General features: G+C 47.0%; 1 protein-coding gene across 1 annotated transcript in view; it reads right to left on the bottom strand.

Annotated features, from left to right (window-relative positions):
* Window positions 1-16,219, bottom strand: part of LOC309346951 (chymotrypsin-like elastase family member 2A) — a 207,434-nt gene that overhangs the window by 64,269 nt on the left and 126,946 nt on the right. The gene's annotated exons all lie outside the window — the stretch shown is intronic.

The raw sequence follows: 16,219 nt of genomic DNA, 5'->3' as shown, positions 1-16,219 counted from the left end.
GAAGTCAGACTCACAGTACTTCTACAACCTAGGCTGCTGTTGTGTACAGGGATTCCCATTGTACTCAACAGACCTTGCTTCTGAGTAGACAGGCATAAACTGGTGCAGCAAATGAATTGGCTTTTCACACCATGCTGACAATCATATATATGAGTGGGGGGAGGGAAAGACTCAACAGTGGGGAGGAGACATCACCTGTTGGACTTCTGCCCGCCTATTATCCCAAACTGCCCAGGATCCATGGAGAATAGGGCTCTGGGGGAAGCAATCACTGTATACATCAAAATAATAATGGATGTGCTGTTTCAAAGCAATTATGTCAAAATTTGCATTGCTATTAATAAGATGCAAAGCTCTTCACTCATCCAGGGCTAAATTAGCTTGTTCTGAGCTGATGTATTTTCACCATGCGTCATGCTATTTTAAATCATGTTCAGATTTGTAGCTATCTAACTGCAAAGGGGGCGGGGTGGGTGGCTATCTTGATTCCATCTTTTGAACACTAGGTTCCTGGTTCTCACAGGTGCTGAAATGTTATTCCTCTGAACTACTAGGCTGGTGTTCTTAAAAACAACAACACAAAACTCTGCCGTTTGGCAATAAGCACATATTCCTCTCCCCTCCTCCTCTTTCAGATATCATATGTGCAAGCAGTGATCTGGACAAATAATGGGCTTGATATAAGACAGATTCCTGGGTCCCTGTATTAGGAAAATCTGCTTGCCCTTCTGCAGGAGAGGTTCAGTGGTGGAGCCCTAACTTTCCATGAAGACACCTCGCTTGGCAGCAGTACATTTGAAAAGAATCTAGAGGTCTTAGTAGCCCACAAGCTGAACATGTGTGATGCAGCAGCAAAGGAAACTAGTGCAATTCTAGGCTGCATCAACAGGTCTAAAGTCCAGATCAAGGCAAATCATAATTCTGCTCTATGCTGCCTTGGTCAGATGTCACCAGGAATAATTTGTCCAGTTCTGGACACTACAGTTTAAGAAAGATACCAACAAGCTGGAACATGTACAGAGGAGCTTTATGTGGAATGGTTGAGAGAGTTGGGCATGTTTAGCATAGAGAAGAGGAGACTGAGAGATGATAAGATAGTCATCTTCAAATATCTGAAGGCCTGCCACGTGGAAGATGGAGCAAACTTGTTTTATGCTGCTGCTCCAGAGGGTGGGACCTGATCTAATGGATTCAAATGACAAGAAAGGAGATTCCGACCAAACTTTCAGAAGAACTTCTGGCAGTAAGAGCTGTTCAACAGTGGAAGAACGGACTATCTTGCAAGGTGATGGACTCTCCTTCACCAGAGGTTTTTGAACAGAGGTTGGGTGGCCATCTGTCATGGATTCTTTAGTTTAGATGCCTGCATTGCAGGGGGTTTGACTAGATGACCCTTTGGGGTCCCTTCCAACTCTACAATTCTATGATCCTATTATGAACTCCAAGTTGGGCTGGGAACATCCCCCTAGAGAGCCACAGCCAGTCATTCTGACCTAGATGGACCAATGCTTTTGACATACTGCTGGAATACATTCTGGAAAGCCACTGAAGATTGTGAAACACGGAAAGACAAGAGGGTCACCCTCAGAGCTGTGTGCAAATCACCTCGCCCTATTTGTTGGCTAAGAGTCAGCTGGGATTTGTCCAGGGAGAGGAGAAATTCTTCAGCAGTCTCTCATGAGTGAGACTCACCTTCTTCCTTCCACCCCCCACCAGGGAGTGCCAATTTAGGTTGGAGTATTTCCTGTGGTCCCTGCAAAGTCGCAACAGCAGCTGCAGTGACAGTGTTTGATAGCACAAGCCCCCATTTGGCATCCACCACAAAGCTCCAGGCCAGAGATTTATTTGCCCAAGGGCCACAACCCCATCTTCCAGGGGCCACATGCCAGTGGTGGGCAAGGGGAGAAGCAAAAGTGGACAGAAAAGCTGATGTTTAGTTTTTGCACAGCAGGCTAAGTTTTTATGGATGCCTCTCTCCATCATCTTTCCAGGCAAGCAAGAGTCATCCATAATCTGGGCTCAAGGGAGCATCCCAGCTAGGCAAAAGGACCTCCAAGGAGGAGGCAGCGCAGGTGTGATGTACAGTTTCTTGGGCATCGTTCAGGAGTGGGTGGTAAACCATGGGTGCAACAGCAACAAAGGTGATGGAGGATATCTGGAGGGGATTCTGAAAAATTGCCCTTTTTTTTCTAGAGGAAGGACTAGGAAATATAAAATCTCCATTTCTTTAAACATAAGTTTCCTGGGGGAGATTGGCTCAACTCTCACCAAAATAACATTTTTTTCTGCTGTGAGAGCAACATAGGAACACGGGAGCTGCCTTATCCTAAGCCAGGTTCTTGGTCCATCTAGTACTGGCTCCACGGACTGGCAGGGGCTCTCTGGGGTATCAGGCAGGGGTCTCATCCAGATGCCTGGGATTAAATCTGGGACCTTTTGCATGTGCTCTAGCACCGAGCAATGGTCGTTCCTGCAGAAACCGGTGATCAGAGAACAGTTTCCCCATCTCTTTAAATAGGGCTAAGTAACAAATCAAATCATGCCATTTCCCTTGCTATAAAAAGGGTGATAAAGCATCTTTCTTCTCAGGGATGCTGTGAAAATGAATTAATGAACATTTCTAAAGAGCTTTAGAAGAGACAGAGGCAGAAACTGAAAGAGGCTCCCCCTCCCTTTTTCTTCTTTTTTTCTTTTTGTCTCCCCCAAGAGATGCTGATAATCTGAGCTGAATTTCCTCCAGGCCCAGGAACGAGTGTTAATGTAGCGAGTGATGGACATAAAATGTAACCTGGCTAAGCATCGGGAGGTTGCATTTGAAGTCCTCGTTGTCAAAAGAAGTTGAGGTCACCCCTCGGAATGAGGAGCACGGGATTCTGGGCTGCAGAGGCAGCGTGGAAACAGATCAGAAGGCTTTGCAAAGATTCCAGAAAGCAGGTATTCTCTGACAGTGCCTGTGAATTTAAGGCTCACCAAAGGACGAACAGCGCAAGCTTGAGAGTTCCACAGAACTCTTCCTCAGTATATAAAAAAGGAATCGTTCTGTGTGGACTTGGCTTGGTACCGGTGATGGTATTCTTTTATGTAAATGAGTCAATAGGGCTGTCTGGTTTGTTTAATTTAAAAAAACACACCAGATAAATAAAACATGTTTGGTTTGGTTTTTTAAAATAGTATTCTTACACAATCTTCACAGCCCTAAAGACTCTTGCAGCCAGTTCAGACTCAGTCCTGCTTGTCTCCCTGTTTCTACGGCTAGACATTTTCCTGGGGAGTAGGGGTGGCATAGAACACATATTAGAATATGTGTGTTGGACTAACAGTCAGCTTGGATGGTGAGTGGAGTAAGTGAATCTCTGCTGGAGGAGCCCACTCTGCTGTTGTTTCACCCTGAGACCCCGAGTTTAGGAAAAATAAGAAGTTAAGTTTACTAAAGTAAATTTATACTTGATAGGAAAAATCCTAGTTCTATCTCACAAAGAGCTCTTTGTTCTCAGCATTCAAAGATATCTCCTCTCCAAAGGAGAGGAGGAAGAAGGGAATGAGGAAAGCTGCCCTGAGGGCATCAGTCCAGCACCTGTGAAAAGATCAGCACAGGTTAAAGATGTCTCTGCGGCGTAGCGGTTAGAGTGTCAGACTAGGACCTGGAAGGTCCAGGTTCAAATCCCCACATGGCCATAACAGCTCACTGGGTGACCTTGGGCCTCTCAACCTGACCTCCCTCACAGGGCTGTTGTGAGGATAAAATGGGGGTGGCCGAAGTACTCTGTATGCCACCTCAAGCTCCTTAGAGGATAGGTAAAGGTAAAGGGACCCCTGACCATTAGGTCCAGTCGTGACCGACTCTGGGGTTGCGGTGCTCATCTCACTTTATTGGCCAAGGGAGCCGGCGTACAGCTTCCGGGTCATGTGGCCAGCATGACTAAGCTGCTTCTGGCGAACCAGAGCAGCGCACGAAAATGAGGTTTACCTTCCCGCTGGAGCGGTACCTATTTATCTACTTGCACTTTGACGTGCTTTTGAACTGCTAGGTTGGCAGGAGCTGGGACCGAGCAACTGGAGCTCACCCCGTTGCGGGGATTCGAACCACCAACCTTCTGATCGGCAAGTCCTAGGCTCTGTGGTTTAACCCACAGTGCCACCTGCGTCCCTAGAGGATAGGTGTCGTATAAATGTAATAAGTAATAAAGGACAGGCGAGGAAGTTTGGAGGTTCTTCTATCTCCTTTCTCCCCTGGCAGACTCATCAGACTTCAGTGCAAGCTGAGCTGAATCCCAATACTACCAATATACATAGCTGTCAACGTTTCCCTTTTTTAAAAGGGAAATTCCCTTATTCCGAATAGGATTCCTTGTAAGAAAAGTTGACAGCTATGCCAATACAGTTATACCTCGGGTTGAATGTGCTTCAGGTTGAGCGCTTTCAGGTTGCATTCCACTGCAACCCAGAAGTAACGGAGCACGTTACTTCCGGGTTTCGCTGCTCGCGCATGCGCAGACGCTCAACATGACATCACGCACATGCGCAGAAGTGGCAAAACATGCCATCGCGTCTTACGTTCCATTCAGGATGCGAACGGGGCTCTGGAACGGATCCTGTTTGCATCCCAAGGTACCACTGTATAGCACATGTGAAAGGTCACAGCTTCAGAATCCTGCACTTGAGCCTGGATAGCTCAGCTGGTTGGAGCATGCTGCTGATAACACCAAGGTTGCAGGTTCAATCCCTGTATGGGACAGCTGCATATTCCTGCATGGCAGGGGGTTGAACTGGATGATCTTTGGGGTCCTTTCCAGCTCTAAAATTTTGTGATTCTATGATCTCTGGTGGTATATTTCTGGGGAGGCAAGATGGAAGAGAGGCCTCAGCAGTCAACATAGGCTGGTGGCCCTCCCAGAGTTGTTGGGCCGCCTCTCCCATCCTACCTGGTCACTGGGCAAGGGTACCTGAGCTGGGCAAGGGATGTGATGAGTCTAGCCACACCTGGAGGGCCACAGGATGCCAGTAAGTCAGATGTCCCAGCCTCTATAATGCCCCTACCACCACCACTCCCTCACCTTTAGAAAGACAAATCCAAAAAGCTTTCTATTGCAAAGAAAAGCTGGCCCCTCACCCAGGACCCCTCCAGCCAGTTCCATCTGAAACACACCACATTTATTTCTTTAAAAGACGCCAAATAATTTATTTGGCCAATTCCCTGCATTGTTCGTGTGAGAGAACAGATAAAAACCTCACGGCAAAATGTGGAACGCAAAGACTCTGAGAAGGCACACACTATAAATAAGTCAATTTGCAAATACCAGCTTTTAGAGAAATTATAAGCTCCTCTAGAAGACACTCTGTCAGTCTTTGTCACTGAGTGTTAAAGAAAACCTCTTGATTTCTGTGTCTCCAATGATGACACAATGAATTATGTTGCGTGCATGTGTGGTGTTTTATTTTTGTCAAGTGCACTCTGCCTTCTGAGCTGCGATACATAATGTGCCAAAAATAAGGATTGTTTGTTCTGTGCTATTTGATACTGGGTCATGGCTGTGTCCAACAAGGAATTTCGCAGCAATTCTATCTGTGGAATGTGAAAACGTAAATTCTGGGTGTGAGGTCAGAATTCAGGTATCAAGTGCTTTAGACATCTCTCAGCATCTCCTGATTGTTTTTGCTTTAGGCGAGAATTAAATACAACATATTTTAAAAGGCATTGACTATCAATTGTACCGGTTGCCAGTGACAATGAGTCCCATAGGTTATTTGCTCTTTGTGAAGAGCTGTACTCCCCAGAGGCTGGTCCATTAGGACAAATCCTGTCGTCTGGATTTCCCCAAGTCTACCTACTTACAACCAGTTCAGAGGGCAGTCCTGGCTGTCAGCTTCTTCTTTCTCCTTAGTCTCAGTGTAGCCCTTGCAGAAATCAGCAGGGAGGAGGAGAATGGGGGCAAAACAAGAATTCCATTGGCTCCACCTGTCACTGGCTCTGGCGCCACCTACTGTTCGTCTCCCTGCCTTCCACCCTACCATTCTCAAAAGCTGCTGGAACCACTTGCTCATGGGTAGGCAAACTAAGGCCCGGGAGCTGGATCCGGCCCAATTGTCTTCTAAATCCGGCCCACAGACAGTCCGGGAATTAGCATGTTTTTACATGAGTAGAATGTGTGCTTTCATTTAAAATGCATCTCTGGGTTATTTGTGGGGCATAGGAATTCGTTCATATATTTTTCTCCAAAATATAGTCTGGCCCCCCACAAGGTCTGAGGGACAGTGGACCGGCCCTCTGCTGAAAAAGTTTGCTGACCTCTGAGACTTGTTCCTATTTGCCACAGACTTCTTCCCATTCATTTCAAGGACTGGCATGGCATTCCCCAGACATGCATTCTGGAAATGCAGAAATGCAATTTTGCAGGAATGACCAGGAAAATAAAGGCACGCATCTATTGTAACACTCCAATTTTCCTAAAGAGGTTCATGATATGGGTACCTAGGAACTTGCCTTGTACCATGTCAGACCATCTAATTCTAATTTCTTCTCTGAAAAGAAAAGTGACTCTTCCTAACTTAGAATCAGCCTTATGGCAAGTCAAGTGATGCCCCCAGAAAGCTCTTCCTAATGCTTCGTCAGAATCCCATTGCTTGGCATTTGAAACTGTCCATTTGGGACCTGCTTTCCAGAGCCAACAGAATGCCAAGCTGCTCCTTCGTCTATGTGGCAGTCCCCCAAATATTCAAAGACAGGCATCCTACCTGTCTCAACCTCTTCTCCAAGCTAAACATAAAGTTGGAGCAAATGAAATCGTGACTGATTTCTCCCTCTGTGCAGACTGACCCACACACTCACATAGCGTATCTCCTTTCCAATGCAAAACACTTGGGCTAGACCCTCAGTTGGCTGCCTCTAGTCCTCTCCCCACACTTCAGCAGTTGCATAAATGGAAGCGATCATTGTCTTCAGATCTTTTGTCATGCAAACTGCTTTGCAAAAAACCAAACAAACTGAAAACTGTTACCAAACTGAGATGGTTTCCTGTACTGTTCTGCCTGGCTCAGTCAAAGATGTTTTCCCCACCACTACCTCTCCCCTGGGGGCCGTACTAAGGGTGGACCTGTGGGGTACAGACTCCCAGGCTTTATTGAAGGTTTGTGGGTGGGTACTGAACTCAGAAAGGGGATGCGGGTGGTGCTGTGGGTTAAACCACAGAGCCTAGGACTTGCTGATCAGAAGGTCGGCGGTTCAAATCCCCGCGACGGGGTGAGCTCCCATTGCTTGGTCCCTGCTCCTGCCAACCTAGCAGTTCAAAAGCACGTCAAAGTGCAAGTAGATAAATAGGTACCGCTCCAGAAGGAAGGTAAACGGTGTTTCCGTGCACTGCTCTTTTTCGCCAGAAGTGGCTTAGTCATGCTTGCTGTACACCGGCTCCCTCGGCCAATAAAGCGAGATGAGCGCCGCAACCCCAGAGTCGACCACAACTGGACCTAATGGTCAGGGGTCCCTTTACCTTTTACTGAACTCAGATCAGATGGAATTGAACAGTGATCTACATTACTAGGTAGCATGTAAATCTGAGGAGGGCTGGTCTTTCCATCAGGCAGCTCCCTCAGGCAGCAAATTCTGAGGGGCAGAAATCAACTAGAAATGTGTGCCATGCGGTCTGCTCCCTGGCTGCCTTAGGATGTGGTAGAGGACTCTGTTCACCAGCACTGAAGTAAGACTCAACTACCAGTCTAGTCAGATTTTGTGCACAGAATGGGGAATGCCCTTGTCCTTCGCCTCAGGCAGCAAAATGGCTTGAGCTGAAGAAGTAAATAGATTCAAATTACTTTATCTAGAGATAATTTGAGTTGTGGGGGGTAATGGATGGGGTTAATTGAATGGGAATTAAATTGATTTGGAGCAAGATCTGTTGGGGGAATTAATTTAGGGTAAATGAACTGATGAGAGCCTGATTTGGGATGGGATGCAAATGAAGTATTTATCTGAGGTTATTTATCTTAGGAAAATGGAGTGACCAGCCCTCTGTGACATTTAAATCCTAAACTTGCCTCTATGCATATATTTTAGCATATGCCGATCTGTGACTCTGGACCTATATGCCGAATCTATGCGTCTTTAGCAATCCCCACATCCACATCTATCTCATGGTCTGACTAATTAGGAACAGAATAAATTGCCTTGACCAGACAATTTAGTCCATCTACCTCAGTATTAGGGACACAGGTGGCGCTGTGGGTTAAACCACAGAACCTAGGGCTTGCCGATCAGAAGGTTGGCTGTTCGAATCCACACGGCGGGGTGAGCTCCCGTTGCTCGGTCCCTGCTCCTGCCAACCTAGCAGTTCGAAAGCACGTCAAAGTGCAAGTAGATAAATAGGTACCGCTCTGGAGGGAAGGTAAACGGTGTTTCCGTGCGCTGCTCTGGTTCTCCAGAAGCAGCTTAGTCATGCTGGCCACATGACCCGGAAGCTGCCTGTGGACAAAATGCTGGCTCCCTCGGCCTATAGAGCCAGATGAGTGCCGCAACCCCAGAGTCATCCACGAATGGACCTAATGGTCAGGGGTCCCTTTACCTTTACCTTTACCGCAATATTGTCTTTACACCAACTGCCAACAGTTCTCTGGGATATCAGACACAGGTGTCTCTCTGCTCTACCTGGAGATGTCAGGACTTGAACCTGGGACTTTCTGCATGCAAAGCAAAAACTCTACCCCTGAGGTATATGGCCCCTAATGAATTAACACATGCACACACATTCTCTTTCTCTCTCTTTCTCTCAAACACACGCACATCACCACAAGCCATCCATCCATGGCCCTTGAGTCTGGCATACTAGACACCTGTTTGCAGCTTCCTCTGAGGGGCTGGCTTGTTGATGGTCTGCTCCTTTCTTGACCTCCTGTGACAAGACAGGAACAAAGTTATTTGCTCTTTGTCTTCAGCTTCCTGTTGTAGTCTTTTTGCCCACATGAAGAACATCATTTCCCTGCTGGATCAGATGAAGTGTCTATCCAGCCCTGCTTCCAGTCTCCAAAATGCCCTGCTCCTGAACATAGAAGAAGATGAAGAAGAAGAAAAAGAGGAGGAGGAGGAAGAAGAAGAGTTTGGATTTGATATCCCGCCTTTCACTCCCCTTCAGGAGTCTCAAAGCGGCTAACAATCTCCTTTCCCTTCCTCCCCCACAACAAACACTCTGTGAGGTGAGTGAGGCTGAGAGACTTCAAAGAAGTGTGACTAGCCCAAGGTCACCCAGCAGCTGCATGTGGAGGAGCAGGGAATCAAACCCAGTTCACCAGATTACGAGTCCACTGCTCTTAACCACTACACCATGCTGGCTCCCTAGAAGCTCAGATCAGATTGACTTTGTGACTTTCCCCTTTTCTGTTGAGATGCTTGTGGGAAGCTGTGATTTGGTACAGAGGCAGCTGATCCATTAGGGCGAATGAGGCCCTACCCCACCAGTCTCAGCCAGTCCCCACCATGTTGCCCTTTTACTTACAAGGAGATTGAGGGAGGCAGCACTGCTTATCAGCTGCCTCCTCCTTGGTCTCGGTATTGCCCCTTGTCATTGCCTCTGGCGCCACCTGCTGTTGGCCTCCTCGTGTTCCTGCTAATCCCAGGCCACATTGACACCATAGATTTGAAGTGGCACTTTAAGCTGTCGTGGCTTCTGGCAAAGAGTTCTGGGAGCTGTCATTTGATAAGAGTGCTGAGAGTTGTTAGGAGGAACCTATTCCCCTTCACGGAGCCAGAATTTCCAGAGTTCCCTGTGAAGAGGGATTGACTGTTAAAACCATCCTAAGAACTGTAGCTTAACCCCCACAGCCCAATTCCATTCCTTTATTGTCCTTCTGGCTTGCTCAGCCCTGTGGTTTTTTAAATTATCTATGTTGTTCTAAATCGCTTTAATGTCGTTTTTAGGGCTGTAACCCATCCTGGGACTTGAGGGTGAAAGGCACATCATGAAATATAATAATTTATTTATATACAGCTTACAGTGGTACCTCGGGTTACAGACGCTTCAGGTTACAGACTCCGCTAACCCAGAAATAGTACCTCAGGTTAAGAACTTTGCTTCAGAATGAGAACAGAAATCATGCAGCGGCGCAGCAGCAGCAACAGGATGCCCCATTGGCTAAAGTGGTGCTTCAGGTTAAGAACAGTTTCACGTTAAGAATGGACCTCCGGAACGAATTAAGTTCTTAACCTGAGGTACCACTGTACTTGCCAAAATGGCGCCTAAGTGTTTTGCTGCGTCTGAATTCTGGTTTAATTCTTAACAAGTCGATTCTGTGCTGTGCTGTGTGTCAGCTTCACACGGAACATTTTGTCCCCCACCCCCTCGGAGCCAGCCTTTTGCACCCCAGACGTTTAACTTGGTATTTTCCGCTGCAGCGCTCCCGGGGAGTGATCAAAAGCTGTTCTGGTACAAGAAGAAACCCGGTGAACTTGGCTGGAGTCCTCACTGCAGCCCGCTCTGATCTTTAACTCACTCGGGAGGCATACAACTGCGACGTTAGTATTCTGTGCCACAGCCAGACACTGCTGATAGCAATCTGCCTGTCAGGCTAAGCTGTTTGGGGTGAAAGCGATGCAGTGCAGAGAGAAATTGCCTTGATCCTCTTTACTCCCAACTGCTAGATAGATCTAACATCCTTGTTCAAGTTTCTCCCTTGCTATTATTTGGGGGGAGAGTGTTGTGGGGGGAGTGCCTGCCCAGGAACATTTATTTAGGTGTTTTTGTGTCCTGCCTTTCAGGCCTAAAGAGGCCTGAAAGGCACCTAACATCACCAAAAGAAGGAGAGAATTTAATGACTGCTTTATGGACGAATGGAAGCCTCTTTTGGACAATTTAATGAAATACTTTAATAGGATGAATTCGCGAGCAGGATTCGAACTATGGGCAACAGAAGGAATTAGAGATTATTGTACTGTTGTTATGGTATAAGAGAGAGAAGACAGGGTGTGGCAAGGGGGAGAAATGAAAAACACCATGGAAGATGGGATGGGAAGTCAACGAAACAGAAGAAAAAGCTAGTATGTGTTGGAATGCTTATGTGAAATTTATGGGAATTTAATAAAATATATCTGAAAAAAATAGGGAACTGTTTTCACACACCCACCCAGGGCCACATTCCCTTCTGGCCAACCTCCCAGGGGCCACATGCTAGTGGTAGGCGGGGCCAGAGGCAAAAGTGGGTGGGGTGATGTATGTAAATTTTACCTTTGCACACTAGGTGTGAACCGTCCTGAGACCTCTGGGTATGGGGCGGTATATAAATTCAATTATTATTATTATTAGTAGTAGTAGTAGTAGTAGTAGTAGTAACAATAGGCCCATTTCTACACAAGCACTTTCCCTGGTATGCTGAAAGTTCTTGCAGTTCTGCTTAAATGATAACCATTCTTTTAAAAATGTGCACCAAGGCAAATAAATTAGCACCTGCGAATTTTATGAAAACTCGCTAGCGCCCTCTTTTTCTGTGTGTCAGATGTGTAGCTGGCCACTTTAGTAAAAAAAGGGGGGGAGTAAAGATGCATTGTAGCAATTTGTTGCCGATCTACCTGTCTTTCCCTATGAAGGGGAGCATCTTCAGTCCTGTGTCTCTTGTTAAAGTTGGATGAACTTCTGGTCCCTTCAGGCTCTCTGGGCTCCACATTGTGGTGGAATTAATTGCTCTGAGCTAGGTTCTTCAAGAATTCCAGGCAGCTGTTTGTGCCTTGGCATCTATGAACACACACAAACACACACACACAAACAAACAAACAAACAAACAAACAAACAAACACATGCCCTTGGGCCAGAGAAGTCATAAGGAAAAATCGATGCAAGCAGCAAAGAGGTACAAATGACATCAGCAGAACTCTGAGCAAGCTCCATCTGGGACCCAGCAAGCCAGAAAAAGGGAGAGGCAATGTGCTGATTTTCCAATATTTACCTGCCTTCAGCACTTTGGTTAAGGAAGAATCATGAGTGTAAAAATCGAGAGGCAAGTGTCCCTTCCCTGCCTCCATCTTCCTAAAGATATCACTGAAGGGTGAAACAGCAGGCAAAGGACCACTGACAAGAATGTTACCGCGTACCTAAAAGCCTTAGAATCCTATAAGTGTACAGTTGGAGGGCAGCCCTAAGGGCCATCTAGTCTGACCCCCTGCAATGCAGGGATGACAGCTAAAGAATCCCTGGCAGGTGGCCAACCAAGATCTGTTTAGAAGCCTCCAATGAAGCAGAGTCCACCATCTTCTGAGGCAGTGCATTCCACTTCCGAACAGCTCTTACCATCAGAAGGATCTTCCTAATGTTTAATTGGAATCTCTTTTCTTGCCATTTGAATTCATTTTTTTAGGTCCAACCCTCTGGAACAGCAGGAAACAAGCTTGCTCTGTCTTCTATGGGACAGCCCTTTATATATTTGAAGAGGGTGATCGTCTCTCCTCTCAGACTTCTCTTTTCCAGGCTAAACATACCCAGCTCCTTCAACCGTTCCTCATCAGGCTTGGTTTCCAGACCCTTGATCCTCTTGGTCACCCACATCTGCACAGCTTATCCATATCCTTCTTAAACTGTGGTGCTCATAAATGGAACCCAGACTCCTGGTGGAGTCTGATCGAGGCAGAAGAGAGCAGGACTAGCAGGTCAAGCATCCTTTCTTATCCTCCAGTTCCCTGAAAGAGCCAGACTTCCCCTACTTTGATGAGACACAGAGAGATTGTGCTCATTCAGCTGCCAAAAGACACACACAAAAAGGCTGTGTGTGTGTGTGTGTGTGTCCTGTCAATTCAATCTCACTAATGCATGTTCATCTTTAGGATGATTAGAACTGTCAAACCTGCAGACCCGCTCTCAGGAGGGGATTCGATTTTTAACAGGATGGATGCCAGTCTCCAGCTGCCCTTTCCCCAGCCACCTCCCACAGAGGTGTCCCAGTCAGGGAAGCGTCCAAAAATCAGTGAGTAGAGCATCTGCTTTGCATGCAGAAGGTCCCAGGCTGGGATGTTCAGGTAGGGCTGGGGAAATTGCTGCAGAGCATCGCTAGTCAGGGATCGGGAACAATTTTCAGGCCAGGGGTGAATTCAGTTCTGGGCAACCTTTGAGGGGAAGGGCACATGCCATTGGTGGGCAGAGGTCAGAGGAAACAGTGAGTGGCACGGTGGATGCAAATGTGTACACACACATGCCTCTCTTATTTCCCATCCGAATGATGAAGAGACATTACCAGTGTTAAAAGAAAAGAACCCTGCTCCTTTTCCCTTATGGGGTATTCCAGAGCCCTTAAGTGGGTTCCCTATCGGTAGGAGAAAATAACAGAGGCCAACCAGAGCATATTGAGAAGCAAAGCAGCTAGTAAGCTTGATCTTCATAAAAGGAAATAAACTGTTGCAGCAGGGTCCCTACATACCACACGCAGGAGGGAGGAGAACCCTGAACAATTGTGTGCAAACTCTTATACAGACTTTTGAAATTGCCCACCCTATAGTCTAAGACACCCCCCCCCAAAAAAAAAAATCATACTCACATCACAGAAGGAGGCAGTCTACAGCAGAAATCCTGTTTGCCAGGATACTTGATAATGGTCACTGACTGCATTACCTGGGCAATATATACACATATATTCAGGCTTTCCCCATTTGCCTCCCTTACTGGAGAGGAATATTTGAGGTCATTGGGAGAGTCAAAATGGCTTCAGGATTGCTCTCCTGTACTATTTCAGACACATGAAATATATTCATATATTTAGATATGTGTGCATTTATGAAGAGTTATCCTATATTCGAGACCTTAAAATTCTTATAACAGGGCGGATAGCCATCTGTCAGGGATTCTTTAGCCTTGCAGGGAGTTGTACCCCTTGGGGGTCCCTTGCAACTCTACACTTCTATCGTTCTATGACCAACGTGCTCAGGACCGTCTTTTCCCAGTGGTGCAAGGGGTGTGGGGCACCTGGGTGCCGAATTCTGGGGGGCGCCAGGCACCCGCCGCTGAAGCCACCTAAGCTCTTAACTATCTACCTGTTGTGAAATAATAAATAATTTTGATCAAGCTAGAAAAACAAAATACATATCTACCTAGGTATTACTGGAATGTATACCTACTGTTTCACTAAAGGATTTTCAACTTGTGCGCTCATTTACCAAAGACATGCCGCGCCAGTGGCGGCGCTTGTCAGACTCAACAACAGTGCTTGTCATTCACAACGTTATGTATTGTATTGAGCTGCTATGTGGCAGCGGGGTCAGCGGCACCTTTGACATGACTGATGTTTCTCCTAAGCAGGTGCCTAAACAATACTTATCAGTTTAAGTGTGGTGGTGTTGTATACTTAAGTATAAGTGTATTGTAAATAAATGAGCAAATAAATAGGTTTGTTTCTTTTTCCACCCTTCTTTCGTAAACCAGAGATAAGGTGTAAGCGTGGTGTCTGACACAAGCATAATAAAAGTTAATTTGGGGGCTAAACTAAATTTGGGAGCGCTGGGTGAATCTTTGCACCCCAGTGACACATATGCTAAAGACAGCGCTGAACGCGCTTATTCAATGTAAGGCAGTTTCCCACCCCAGCCATTCTTATTTCCCACAATGCCCTCATACGGCATTACTCTGTAGCATTGTGGGAAGTGAAAATGGTGGCAGGTACCCAGGCAGCTATCAAAAAAACGAAGATCATGGCCACTGGTCCCATCACCTCCTGGCAAATAGAAGGGGAAGAAATGGAGGCAGTGAGAGATTTTACTTTCTTGGGCTCCATTATCACTGCAGATGGTGACAGCAGCCATGAAATTAAAAGACGCCTGCTTCTTGGGAGAAAAGCAATGACAAACCTAGACAGCATCTTAAAAAGTAGAGACATCACCTTGCCAACAAAGGTCCGTATAGTAAAAGCTATGGTTTTCCCAGTAGTGATGTATGGAAGTGAGAGCTGGACCATCAAGAAGGCTGATCGCCGAAGAAGTGATGCTTTTGAATTATGGTGCTGGAGGAGACTCTTGAGAGTCCCATGGACTGCAAGAAGAACAAACCAATCCATTCTGAAGGAAATCAGCCCTGAGTGCTCACTGGAAGGACAGATCCTGAAGCTGAGACTCCAATACTTTGGCCACCTCATGAGAAGAGAAAACTCCCTGGAAAAGACCCTGATGTTGGGAAAGATGGAGGGCACAAGGAGAAGGGGACGACAGAGGATGAGATGGCTGGATAGTGTTCTCGAAGCTACCAGCATGAGTTTGACCAAACTGCAGGAGGCAGTGGAAGACAGGAGTGCCTGGCGTGCTCTGGTCCATGGGGTCACAAAGAGTCGGACACGACTAAATGACTAAACAACAACAACAACAACACCCAGGCAACTGCCTACAGGCACTGAGTGCCGGCGCTGCCTTTGCCCGGCCAGGGCTTCCATGCCTTTCCTTGTGACTGCCTGACTCCTTTAGGACTTTGGACTCATTTGCACACTGACTTGCAGCCTTAAATCAACTCTCTCTCCCACCTCCAGCTCTGAGAGCCAAGGCTGGCAGATAGCAATCCATAACTCACATCCCCATAACTCTCCATCACTTTCATTGCCCTCCATGGCAACCATTCTAGCCGAACAGCAACATCCGTCTTCAAAAGCAGAGAGCAGAAACTGGGGGAGCGGAGGAAGAGGAGGAGGAGGAATGTTCCTGCACACATACCCTGACCTTCCCCCCACCCCCGATTCCGAACCCACAAGCCCAAGACAAGTATGTTTCTCAGTTCCTGTCAAATAACAGCAAGACTACCTGGCGCAGCAAAAACCACATTTCAGAAGTCACTCAGCTGTACCGCAGGCACTGCGGAGGTTGGAAGAGTCCCCAGGTGTCCTTTTTTCCCAGGCACAGCGTGGTTTTTCTGGTCCCTGTTCCTGGTATATATCACCTTCCTGATTTTCTCCCCGTTTTGCACTTGGAGGCAAGCAGGAGGGCTGAAGTCTGACTCGGGAGAGGGAGGCAGTGGTTTGTGGAGACCTGTGCCAGCCAGGAGGCAAGAATCAGAGGCAGGCGAAGCTTCAGAGCTGGGGGAAGAGGAGGAAGAGGCAGGCCAGGCCAGTGAAGGGCTGTGTGCTTCCCCCCCCCACTGTCTCCCAGAACCAGGAGGGGACTGAAAAGGGAGGAGCAGAGGAAGTTTCCATGCAGGCCCAGTCTCTGGATACGTGCATGCCTATCATCTCTAGCTTCGTGACACATTGCGGGGGGTTGGACTGGATGACCCTCGGGGTCCCTTCC

Source organism: Podarcis erhardii, assembly GCF_964252035.2.
Source record: "Podarcis erhardii genome assembly, chromosome: 7".
In the NCBI taxonomy this organism is placed as follows: Eukaryota; Metazoa; Chordata; class Lepidosauria; order Squamata; family Lacertidae; genus Podarcis; species Podarcis erhardii.
Note: the sequence above shows the minus strand (reverse complement) of the source record. Positions and strands in the feature narration are given on the sequence as shown.